Here is a 13,900-nt window from a genome sequence, read left to right on the forward strand (position 1 = left end):
GAGGAGTGTTTACAAGTGTTATACTTGAGAGACTTTGAATTGCCAAACTGGTGGGGAGTCTGCTCTACCCCCTGACAAACACTGATGAACAGTGTGACAATTCCTAAACTAATTGGCTCACTGACCCTGCTCATGGTCACCCTCAGGGTGCCCTATTTCAGCCTCCAGCCATCCCCTTTCCCGGTGTAGCGTTCCACAGCACACTCATTCCTACCCCAGGCCTTAGGCACTGACCCTCTGCTCATTGCCATCTCCTTCACCAGGTCAGGTCAACACCTGCAGCATTAGAGTGCACATCTTGCTTTGTAAAACAATGTATTATTTAAAATGAAACACTTCAGAGAAAGCAATATTGAAAAGAGCCCTCACTCTGACATGTCTCCACATCCACCTTTCTCGAGTCACTCTTCTCCCTGGGTAAATTTAAAGTCCTGTGCAGTGTCAGGTGTTCTGAACAAAGTTAAATCCCTCCTTCAACTCTCCTGATTGGGAGTGAAATACTGAAATACTCATCTCCTCTTTTGTTGGTATCACCATGCTTTTCATATCTCAAATGTCTTGGTTTCCTGAAGAAGTCTGTCTTTAACTGTTTGGGAAACAAATACAAATACAATACATGTTCCTGTAAGGTTCTTAGAAACTTCTTGTCCCTGAGGGGAGGGATGTGGCTCTAAGGTCTTCCTGTGCTCTCCAATTTAATTTATTTTATGCAGATATCAAGAAGATACTTCTTTATTCAAGATGCTAATCCATTCATATGTTTAAAAAAATTTAAAAGAGAGAGAAAATATAATAGCAAAAAATCAATAGACTCTGCATCACTAATTTCTTTGGAGTTTTATGAGGTTTATCCCTCTCTAGCATAAATTTTGAATTAATGTCTTCCAACATGTAGGAATCAACAGACAATATGACCTGTTGATTGGTTCTAAAAGTGTCTTGACAAATTGCAGTCTCATAAATATTTTCTGTTTAACTGAAAGCTTATTCTGACCACTGTTCCTTCTGTTACCCCTTTTCAAAATCTTGCATTTATTTTTTAAGTGGTTAAGTGGTTCGTTTGTTTGCAACAAGACATGTTACAGGGCTGTGCTTGACTGTCCTTTGTTATGCCTTTAAAAATTGATATGAACACTGATGTGAGTTAATATACTTGATAATTTCTCTGGATTTAAAAAAAGATTACATGGTATAAGAACAAAATACTATAGCTGTAACCTGAGGTTTTCTTTAAACAACTTTTTAAGTGCTTGCCACTTTATGATCTTTATGGTACCCCTTCTTTTTTCCTGAAAAAGTACATGATGATGCTTCTGAAAATAAGCAACCTTCCAGTGGGTTTGGGGGGGGGGGGGGGGGGAATTAAGAATATCTCCTAAATATAAATGCAGATTGCATTTATCAGTTTTCAATCTCTTTTCAAGATGAAAGGTGAAACAGTCTGACTTGACACAAAGAAATAAACCCCATCTTGCCTTTGAACTGTTTGCCAAGGAAGTAATGGGCTTATGGGTTTACCTGTGCAATACTGAATTTTGCTGAGAACAGCAGCTTTTCATGAAGCTTACAAAAATCTGTGAAATTCAGTTTTATCTTGGCGTGGGGGGGGAGAGAAAGGATTTTTGTTTGAACAAACTGCAATTCTGAAATGTGTTCTGCAAACACGTCGTTGTGGTGCACAGCAAACACCGCCCCGTTATTCCAGGTGTCCCTTCAGGCACTCGGGGTGTCCTTGTCTGTCCCCCACAGGTAGACTGAGCACTGTCTGGCTCCTTCCTAAACCATCTTACTTTCTTGTTATGGAAGGCTATTGAGATGTCTTAAAAAGCTTAGTATTTTAAATGCTCCTAGACTGGGATGCTCCGTGATTAACAAACCTGCTGTGATTAGCCCAAGTCTGAAATCTTTGTTCCTTTCCCATTTATGAACTGAAAGGCTTCATGCCAGAGGAAAGCACAACAATATGGATTTATTCAGTTTCCCAAATACATTTCAGAAATCCTATGAATAAAAAAAACTGTCTGTAAACTCTTGGGGTGTGAGAAGCATTCTAACATGTGGTGGCCACATTAGTTTTTCAGACTCAGAAGCAGCACAGTGCAGATTGAAGCTGTACCAAAAGAGCATTTATTAAAGCCTCCTTGTGATTCTCTTGTCTTCATTGTCCCAAGACTCATCTTTCTTGCTCACTTGTTATTGGCATTGAGGTTTATGAGAAGAAAGAAGCCTTGAAACAATATTTGACATGAATAATATTTGTTGTAATTTAAGACTATTCTAGTAGCCAACAGAAAAAACAATTACTGCCTTTCTTTTAGATGTAGCTGAAAACTTGTTCTTTGCACTAACCCAGCTTTTCTCTCCCTGCAGACAGTTTGTGAAATAATTGTGCAGACAGTAGTTTTTTTAACTGTGCATGCACATATTCATGCAAGCAAAGCAGACAGGAACAAGTAGTATTAATTACACTTAAATTAATTAAAGGATAGTCTAATGTTTATTTGATTGAAAGTGGAGACTAGTATGGGAACATTGCACAATAAGTCCAAGAAACTCTGCATAAGGACTGGAAAATGTGGAAAAGCATGGGCAGAACACCTTCAAATTTTGATGTTTGACCATCTTCATTGTTCTTCTGGGCTCTTGCTTTATTTGCTGAGCATTCTTTTTAGACACAGTACTGCAGAAAAGGAAGGATTACTTCCTGCATCTTTCAAGCAATACTGTTATCCAAATTATCCATGCTATGGTTCCTGTTGTGGTGCAAGTGTGGTGGTGTCTGTGCCAGGTTCACTTTGTGAGCAGGTCCAGTCCCAGACTCTACATTGTAACGTGCCAACATGCCCGCTTTTTTCCCACCTTGTGAGGTGGCAGTAACATAAAGAACTGCAGAAATCCATTCTATCCCTTCTCTAGTGTCTTTGTATCCCTAGGGAAAAACCCACCCCCTTTTGGGGAGGTAGGATTTGTGGTAAAGCGAAGACTGATGGTTCATTTTGACACATTTTGATCAAAGCAGTTAAGAAGTACTTCTTTTGCTTTGATGCATCTTGTTCTGAGTTAAAGGCATTTGTGCAGATAAGCCCCAGGGTGTGCAGGACCTGGACCTAGAGAGGATCCAAGTGAACACTGGGTAAAGGCAGGAAAGATTCTGTTCTTTTTCAGTAAGTTTTGAATTAAATCTCAGTGGGAACTTATAAATCCTAGGCATCCCTACACTGGATTTCACTGCTCCTTCGTTTCTGTCAGGGGAGCTGAAGGCTGCCTGCATGGAGAAAGCTGCCAGGGGGCCAAGGAAGTGGTTGTAGCCTGTATTCACTTGTGAGATCACGTTTTGGGGCTTGGGGGGGAGCCAAGCTCCAGAAAGATACTGATGAACTCCTACAGAGTGTCAGCTACTGCTTGGAGCCCTGAGATCCTGAACATTCCCAAGCCAGAGCCTGGGAGCCCTGCGTTTGTCCAGTGCTGTGTCACTGTCCCAGTGACCTCAGGGGGGGTTGTGCAGGCAATGGTGGCTCTTGGGGGCACCAGCAACAGACACAGGTTACAGCAGGGAAAATTCTGAATAGGTAGAAGGAGAAAATTCTTCCAGTGTTCAGTCACTGGACTAGAGCCTGAGAGAAGCTGTGGACATTTTGATTTTCACTTGAATTCTCAAAATTCAGCTGGACAAGGTCCTGAACAACCTGATCTCAACTTGAAATTTTCTCTAACTTTCAAGTTAGCTGTGAAATTGGACTAGATGATTTTCAGAAGTTTCCTCTAAAATATTTCTTATTTTATCGTTCTGCAATGAACAATGAATGATAAAGCATCTTTAGAAAAGCTTTTTCCTTCTGCTGATCCAGGTCACCATGTGGTGACCTTATACAAATAGCTGTATAAGCACAGATTTAGGTACAGTAACTGTGGCATGAAAAACACTAGTCAGGATGAAAAGAGGGAAAAGTAGTGATCAAAGGAAGCCTCCCAGATAGGCTGTGATGCTGGACACATCAAAAGTGGGAGTGTGATACCAGGCACTGCTGGCATTTGTCCTTGACTTTTGCTTTGTGCCAAGAGCACCACTACACCACTAACAGTTTGGGGATAACTTTTAATAGACACCATGTGGGAATGGGAGGTCAAACTAAGATCATCCCGTGCAGTACTAATTGCTTAAATCTGCTTAAGCAGCAAGGGACTGAGAGCTCTGTATGGGAAGTCAAGACTGGTGTAACAGATCAGTGCCATGTACAGAGATCAGGGTGATCAGCATCAAAACTCTGAGCTTTGGTCCAAAAAAATCAAAATCTTAATCCTGACTTCTAATAAATGTTTCCTTGTCACGGTTCTATCATTCACACCAGTACTTGAATCTTAATTAAAGCACAGCAGTGTGTAATCCTATAGCTCTGTATTTGAAAGACAGACAGAAAAAGTATTGCAGTAATCACATTTGGGAAGGGAAGAAAGCACATATGGAATGCACATGTAGGTAACTGTTTGGGGAGGCATCTTGAGATTCGTGCAGAAATAAGGAAATAACTGAAAAAACTGTTGTAAATACTAAAAGCTATCAATTCCCAATATGAATCTTAATTATTTTTTTAAAAGGTAATAAATCAAGAGGGTGTGTTCAATCTTCGGGTCGTTCTTGAACTTTAATAAGGTTCAATGCAGGACATGTGGAGTCTTCTTGTAAGTAATAATAGGACTCATTAAAAAGCCTCCACAGTGACTGAAAATCATAGTTTCTGAACTATTCTGTTCCAGATGTCTTTACTGGTATGCCCATGAGCATACCAGTGCTGGGATTTTTGCCTACCTGTGCTTTTGTCTGTTATGGGAACAAATGTTTGCATCTGGACAAAGCTCCACTGGTGTATCTCAGAAAGAAAAGCAGGATTGCTCCTAGCCTTGCTAAAAAAAAAAAAATACTTTTTCCTTAATTGAAACAGTTTATAATAATTTTTAAGTGCATGATGGACACTTTTTTTCTTCCTTTTCCCCATTTTTCTCATCCCTCCCGTCTTCAGAGTTAAAGAAAGGTCAAGAAGAGGGTGGTTTAGAAGAGCAGATGAAGTAGCTGTTTCCTGAGGGTTTTTTGGAATACTGGCAGTGTCAGGCCTGGGAGCATTACACTTTGGGGTGGAACAGCTACGTTATTGCACTGGGACAGAACTGCTGTGGATTGACAGCTCTTCCTATCATCTGTGCTTTTGGGGTTTGACGTTGCCCCTAAAATTAGCAATACCAAGGATGATGCTTTGCAGAATTACAGCTGAAAAATGCAACTAAATGATTATTTATATCCACGTGCTGTCAAAAGTTGATAATTTCTTCTTCCTCCCCCAAACCAGACGGGAAGAAAATGAGTCGGTAGAAACAGGACTGACAGAAAGGCAGAGGATGAGAAGTGCATATCCTCCTCTGTTCCCACTTACAGTCTGTCACCCCTGCACAGCACAGCCACTGAAGTCCCTGGTGCTTTAAGAGAGCACAGCCAGGGTTGGGTGGCTGAAGGAGGAGGTGATGTCCGTAGTAAGTCACGGGATCCAAACACAGTTTGCTCTTGGCCGTGGTGGTTTCGTTTCCGGTAATTCAGGCCGTGCTCTCGTGGGCAGGCCCAGCCCTCCCATGTGCGTCCGCCAGGCTTTCCTGCTCACGTCTTGTTTATTGGATAGTAAACACCAAAGATTGTCTCAGAGTACGTGTGTGTGTGTGAGTTGGGAGCAGCCTGGATGCTCTTGTAAGTGTCATTCCATATGGGATGATGTGCTTTCTTCCCCTTTCCCAGTCCTGTGTTAGTAGCTAACCCATTGCTCTCTTTTTTTTGGATATAAAACTGAAATAGAAATGCTGACTTCCTTTGCCATTCCTTAAAAAGTAAAACTTGTGGATAACCATACTATATAAAAACCGATTTTTGTATTCTCCCAGCTTCTTAGATAGAGAAAGGGGAGAAAACTGAAGGATTTAGGCTTTGGTGATGTACTTTTTGGGAAATGCATGATTTACAGATCTTGCCAGGGCATGGATTTTTTTTTTTTCTACTTTATCTTCGTTTGTTTTGCTTGGTAATTTCCAAGTCTGCACTGAGCTTGAACACAGATTTTGGTACTCAATGTGTAAAGGGTGTAAGCAATTTCAACTACTTCATTTCAGGGGAATTCTTTCAGAAGGGTCATCTCACTCCTCCTGAATGACAGATACGTATTTGTTTTATCAAGAGTGCTTATAAACACAGGCCCTCCCTTCCAGTTAGGGTTACTCAGGAAATAAGTTAATTAGTGATGTCTAAATCTTACTACATTCAGTGAAAACACTGGAAGGGTCTGTGTCTGGCCTTAGAAATCATTATTTAAGATTTAGGGAACTACTTATGGTAGGTACAGGCTGGTATTTCCTGTAGTGGGAAAGATTGTTTCATGGAAATCACCAATAATTGCCTAAACAGCAGGAATAGAAGTTATTGATGGCACTAACACTGACAAGACAAATTACTGTTATGCTCAAGTTCTCTCTTTCTGCTGAGCTCCTCTGTGTAACCCCAGTCCCTGAGGAAGTGCTGCCAGTACAGTGCCACACTTGCTGCGTTCCTGAGGAACATTTGCAGGCAGAAGGTTCTGCTCTGGAAGCTAAAGAAGCTGTTCAGAACAGCTACTTCCCTTTGTCTTTGTGCACTGCTTTTGCAGATGACTAATTACATGCTCTTGTTTATCCTTCTGAACATGCACTTCTTGAGAGCAGCGTTTTTCCCAGGCCATGTAGTATTTGTGGAGTGTGGCCTTTCCTAACCGCATCCAAGAGAGGCTCTATAAACACCCAAGTATTGCAAGCTGAACTTGAATTCTGCAAGATATTACCGAATAAAAATCTGGTAGCAAGATGGGTCTGATCCCCAGAAGGCAGCGAGAGCCTCACAGATAGAGATGAACAGCGTATGGGGGAAGGGTTTGGTTTCCAGTTGAACTTGGGGGAGGCATTCCCTGTTTACAGCCTTGGTTTGTTGTTGGTGAAGCAGAAATGATGATTATTGACTGCTGTGAATTGCTTTGAGAGCTGTGGATAAACTGTGGGATGTAGGAGTGAGATAATACTGTTCTCCCAGCCTGTGCAGTAGACTCTGCAGTTCCCAAGGGAGCTGACCAGGTTCACTCCTGGCAGCATTTCAAAAGTAAACAGCCGTTTCTGCTTCCCTCTGTATATCCTTGTCTGCTAGAAAAGATATTTAACATCAGGTACTGGAGTAGTGCCATTGTTTCCAATAGATGTTGTGATTAGCTTGGAGTATTTTGAGGGGAAGGTGTGCTACAAAAACTACTGAGTGAAGACTTAAAGGTTGGCTATGAATAACTGAAGATAATTGCCCTTGATGGAAAAATTAAATACAGTCATCATTTTTGTCCTGTTCTATAGACCAATCTAAGACAAAAAACTCTAAGTTGACAAAAACATTTTAATTAAATACTGATGATAAGGGTGATTTTGGTATTTAACATCCCCTTCCAGCTTTCCAAATTTGTGCTTAAAACTTCAAGAATTACTACAAAAACTGGATTAAAAAAAAAAAAAAAAAAGTCACACATTTTATATTCGTTTCCTTAGGTGAAAAAGATACAGTTGTGGAAGGCAACACAGCCAGGAATTTCAGCATACCAAAACCTTGTGATATAAAATCAAGATGTAAAATTCCTGAGAAGCTGTTATTACTAGACAGCTACAGACCGTGACCTGCCTAGCAGGTATTATAGCTTAAATCTAACTCATTTTTTATGGTCTTCAGTGCTCTTTGAGGTTTCTTTACATGCAAAAAATGTAACAGAAGGTGTGAAGTGGTATGTAACGATTTGTGAAAGTAAGTTGCACAAGCATTTGGATAGCTCTGCTTTGGGCCAACCTCTAAATCAATTAAAGTCCAGATCAGATCATTCATGAATCAGGAATCATTTCCATATGAGAACTTTTCCGTGAGTCCGATAAATAAATCTCCATAATCAAAACCGGGACTGCCACTTGCCTGCAGTGGTGGTGACAGAAGGAAGGGACAATTGAGAGAAATTCGATTGTATTCACATGAAATGTTCTTTCAGATGAAACACTTTGGAACAGCAAAGACAGCCTGCAGTATTTCTGCTGTTGCTGCCACATAGAGGGATTTTTGTTGTCACACAGAAACTTCATTTAACCCTGCGAGGGGACTTTGTCTTGCAATAATGAAAATACCCCAGTGTAGGTGCTTTAGATGTAGGAAGGTATAGAGTGAAAATGCCAAGACACTGATGGTCAAACAGTGACAGTGGCATGTTGTATTTATGGGCAATTAAAAGAGTGAGGTCTGGAAAATTGCTGCTTCAACAGAGTTACAGAAAAAAACCTGGCTTGGCTATTTTTTACAGTGTGTCTCCATCATAAATTCCTCCTTTATGTCAACAGAGCTGCTATTTTCTGTGAAATCCTAACTGGAATAGATGTATTTGATTACAGTTTTGAGATGGACTTACTATTTTTAGGAGGGAAGGACTGCATAAAGAGCTGTTTAATTAGGTAATATGTTATACTTTTAGTTTGGCACATTTCTGAAATTCCAAGGATTTTTGGCTTCCTGTAGAAAGCAAACTTCTGCCTTTTAGGCAAATGCTGTGAGTGTTTGAACCTTTCACGCTTTCTTCTGCTTATGACCACTTTTGACAGATTGCTGGATGAGTTAATAATCTTAGATATCCTTAAATGCCTCCTTCAGTGTAAGCAGGTCAGCGGGCAACAGAAAGTTCATTTACAAGTTTGTCCTAATGACCCATCCACCAATGTTTGTAATCATTCAAGGCAGCTTGCCTCTTTCTGCCAAAATCCTCTGAAAGACCGGGGTTTTCTAGGGTAGGAAAGGAAAGAATTGTGTAAATATGAGAGGAATTAACAGGGAAAAAAATGGGTACAGTTTGATTTAAAAGTTTATTTAAAAGAATTAAAATATATAGTCAGACTTCTTTTGATCTGTTTTCATAGAATTAATGTTTTAGTGTTCCTATTGCTGTAATACATAAACTTTGAGAGGTGTCATATAGTATTTCCTCTCCTTAATCATATATAAGGCACTTTTTTAGTGATGTTTAGCCTGTATTTGAGCAAGGTCTCTCTTTGTCTCTATAGAAGAGATACAGCAATGGGCAGCAGAATTGGGTTTGTCTGTATAGTTCCAAAAACAAGGTTTTGTATTTGAGAAACTGGAACAAAGAGTGGACAATTGCAATACTATTCATATGATGCTGGTAACAGAAAACGTGAATAAATAGTAGGAATAATGTCTTTCTAATGGGTTTACATCTACAACAGCTGATGATTTAAAAGCACACTTCAAGTGCAAACAACGCTTCAGGTGAGGTTGGTAATTGTTTAATCATGAGGGATTGGGCTAATATGCACATTTGACAGAGAAATTGAAAATTTCCAGAGGAATTTTTCAAGAAATATATGTTTTGTACAACATGAAATGTCCCTGTGGCTCTTAAGTGAAAAAAACACACTTGATAAACATCTGAAGGCTGCTTTCCAGAGATGAAATCTGCAAACAGTGGAATCTGCAGTAGGAGAGACAGACGAAGCACAAAAAGTGGTGTGCAATCTCTTTACTATTTACCAACAGAAGAACACTTGAAAAATAAAAGCTGACTAACTTAGGAACTTTCTGGATGGCTGATGTCCCAATTCATACTGTTAGACAACCCCTTTATAAAAGTGATATTAAAGATTTTAAAAAAGAAAAAAAAGCCATGTCTTATTCAGGCCAGCTGAGGAGAGACACTCCTATAAAGAATGCTGGCAGCTGTGCAAAAAAGGAGTTGTTGCAAGATTGTAGTGCAGTTCCTTTTGCTGCAGCAGAGGTGACAGATGCTGGAGGCCTCTCAGTTCAGACACTGTAGCTGTGCCATGTCCTTTCTTCACCAGCATTTCTTGAATATTAGGAACAGGGAGTGTGAAGCTCATGTTTCTTCCAACAGGCAGTGTTTGTTTTGAAACTGGTGTTTTTCACACAGTGAGACAGGCACAGTAGAAGGAGTTTGGCAACAGGCATTGCCTTTTGAAATAAATGATAGTGCAGCATGTGTGGAAATAAAGGCTTTGAGACCTGTTTATGAAGACAGTGCATGTGACTGGGAAAACGTGTGTACTGGGTTTGCTCTGTGGTGTTTGGGAGAAGACATTTGGAACATCAGTGAAATAAATGAGCCTCACAGTAAAATGCCCTTCTCAGGAACCCTTTGCTCCTGGTATTTCATGTCCTGAGACAGAGGGCCCAGTGCCCACACTGTCTTCTCTGGAAGGCACATGGTGGAACAGCTTGGCTGGGGCTTCGGGGTGTGCTGCTCTGAAGGACACGTATAAGATCCTACACAAATTTGTACCTCAGGATTTGGACACAAGCAACTGGGATGTGCATGTCAATATTACTGCTACTGGCAGCGGGTGCAATACTGAGGCATTTCTGAGCAGCTCAGCACAGTGAACTCTATGTACATTAGTTTCCTTTCTAGGATTCTTGCAGGGAATGTACATTACCAGTGAGTTGCTTCATGCCCCTTGCTTAGTGTTCTCTGGGTTTTCCCCTAAGACTGCAGTTCCTCAGTTTAGACTAATGGTAATAACATGTCAGTGTTCTTCTAACCCTTCTGGTTGAAAACATGTGGGGGGACTGGAACCAACCAGCCAAAGCAACACTTACCTTGTTTCAGGACAACCAATGTGTGCCTGGATGCACAGGCAGCCATAACCAAAGAAAACAGCTTTTCAGACCTTTTGTATGCCCCAGTTCTGTCCTGAATCACCACTAGAACCACTCAGTTCCATGTGTGCCTGCTCCTCTATGTAGTGTTGTGTAGACTTCTTGTTTCACTTAGGGAATAGCTGACCAATTCTTTGCAAATGTTCAGAGAGGTACAGTGGCAGTTCCACCACAAGGCATTGATCCTTCACATGTTCTCTAGGATGACCAGAAGCACTTATAAGTAAAAATGTTACTTAGAGAGAAAATTGCTTAGACCTGGGTCCATAGGGATCTTAACATGGACATTGGCTTTGGTCTTGCCCTTGTGTTAGTGTTTGTAATAAGAGCAATTTGCCCAAGGTCCCATAATGAGGTAGCAGAATCAGAATTCTGATTCAGGGGTTATTGAACTCTAATGCAGGGTTTCCTCCCCTTAAGTCTTCTTTTTTTTCTTCTGTGCTTCTCCAAATACAGAGTGTTCAATCTCTTTGGAACTTTGCTTAAAGAAAGAACGTTAATCAAAGACAAACCTCAGGATCTGGCACAGGTGTTTTGAACGTATTAATTCATGATCAGATTTGTGTAAAGAAAGGTTTTACACTGAAGAATTCAAATGCTTAGGTTCAATCTGGATCTTAGTTCCAGTGTCTTAAATAAAACACTGAAAACGTGCCCCTGAGCTGACCCGTGACTATCCAAATTGACACCAGAAGGGGATGTAAACTGACTTCATTGTGAAACCAATGGATTCCTCCTCTGTGATAGATACAGGGAAACAAGGTACAGAATTAAAAAAACATTCCTTTGGGAACTGCATCTTAATGGTATCACAGTTGCATAAGCATATGCATAGTTCCAGGAATCTAATGGAGCCTCTGGGCTTTGATTTTGCATTTGCTTTTCTCTGGTTATGTGGTTCACCTCATGCACTAGCCATTCAATATATCTTTTATATTGCTACAATAGTTTGCACATTTATTTTTTAATGACAAAAGGCTCCAACCCTCTTCACATCTGCATGGAAAGTATTTGCATAGCCAAGGACTCACCCCAAAGGCAGCTCACCTCCAGAGCCATATGGATTGCCAGGCCTGGAACACCAAAGGGGAGCACTGGGACACTGAAGCATTTCCACATTTAGTCAATTCTTTGAGGGGGGAGGGTGAGAGGAATAATTATAAAAACAAGACAGCTAAATCAAAATGAACTATGAAAATAAAAATTACCATTATTTAACTGATTGCAGTAGAACAAATAATTCCTGGACAGGTATGGCAAAAGTACAATTAATGAAACACATAAATAGTCACTAACTCAAGGGAGAGCTGGTTGACACTCTGTGAAACAGCTTTAGCAGAAATTATTCGTTAATAAATGGGACTTGTTGTCTAATGGAATTTCCATTATAAGCAGTAAAAAGGAAACTCACATTCTGTAAGAGTATTTCACTGTTTAACATACTGGCCCTTTAGTGTCTAAATTACCTTGTCCATATAGGGTTTTTACAAAAATATTTAAAGGAAAAATGGAGTCTGAATGTCAAAGACTTGTAATCAAGTTGTTGTTAAGGGACTTGAACTTCAACCAATTCCATTTATGTTGCTGGAGACATTTGCAGGAAGTGTGAGCCAAGGTATCCATTTACCAGTGCCTGATGATAGCTCATGGTAAAGGTGTTTAGATACCTAAAGTAACCCAGAGGTGCAGCAGGAGTTTGCAGACCTACACATCTCCCTAACTTCTGAAAGTGGCACATTCAGGAAATGACCAGCACTCTGGTCTGTTCTAAAATGGACAAGGATCATACTGAAATAAAACAAGAGAACTAACCTAGATCTGGGGAGGGGTGTTCCATGTGGACACTGGGGCCATTCTGGGCTAAAACCCACTAAGAGCCCAAAGGCTTCAGGGAGGTGTTTCCTGTGGCAGAACAGGAGCCGAGACTTGAACCTCAGCCCAAACCCCTGCTGAAGCTCAGTTGTGCTACCAACTATCAGCATGGATCTGCAGAGATACCTTTGAAGTGCACATCAAGGCACATCTGCCTTCTAAAGCACTGCTGAAAATCTTGGAAGTCAAACTACTCTTTAAAATGTGCTTTTAAGCAAAGTTTGGAAAGGTACCACTGCAAGGCAAACAGAGAGTGCAATATGCTCTGTTTAACTTGCTTAGCATTTGAAATCTCTCAATCCTGACATTTCTTTGTAGCATAAAGCTCTCCAGATCAGGTTATATCTTATGCATTGTAAAACTCCAGTAGTGAAAACAAACATTGTTTCCAGAGTCATCTGTTTGCAATTTTGCTTGATTACTCTTCCAATAGATTTCAAGCTGAGGATTGAAAGGTTTAATGTTCATATGGACAGAATTTGTTCCTTTTCTAATGATTAGTTTTAGCTGCATTATTCAGCCTTACTTATGTTAGCCTGCATTTTGCTTTTATCAAGACACATGATTTTGTCTTCTTAAATCACCTTACATCAAACTACCATGATTGTCCTCACCAATCTGTCACAGCAGAGTTATTTTTGTCCAGCTCTTCTGAAAGCCAGCTCCTAAAAACAGCATCTGAGTACGTGTGAGATGCCAGATGCTGCCAATGGGGGATCAATATAGGGATGACATAACAGGATAAGGATCTACAGAAGAACTCAGCTCCCAGGTTTTGCAAGCATTTTCTGTGTGGGGAGCAGCAGAAGCCATAGAGTGGTGTCCCCAAAAGCAGGCACAGGAACAAGGAGCTAGTTATTTTAATGCCCAGGAAACAAGATGAGCTCTGGAGGAGGACAGGGCCCCTTCCACACTCATGTCAAAGCCTGGGGCTTTCATGAGGCACAGCCTAAGAGGTGGAGGTGGTGGTGGAGACCTTTGTCTTCATGGCACTCACCCACTCGTGCTGATAAGTTTGCCTGAAGGGCTTTGCTGTAACATAAATCCTGTACTTCCTTCTGGGAACACAGGGAAAAAAACAGGGCTCTCCTCTCTCTCTCTCAGCCCTTTGCATCTGACAACTGTCTTCACATCTCCTCTCCTTTGAGGCTAAATGTCTTAAATTCTTCCAAGGCTCCCTTCCACATTGTTTTCTAGGCCTTTGGTCATTTATTGTTCTTATTGCTATTAACAATTTAAAAATGAACTTTTGTTACTGGGAAATAG

Source organism: Pseudopipra pipra, chromosome 17 (genome assembly GCF_036250125.1).
Source record: "Pseudopipra pipra isolate bDixPip1 chromosome 17, bDixPip1.hap1, whole genome shotgun sequence".
Classification (NCBI taxonomy): Eukaryota; Metazoa; Chordata; class Aves; order Passeriformes; family Pipridae; genus Pseudopipra; species Pseudopipra pipra.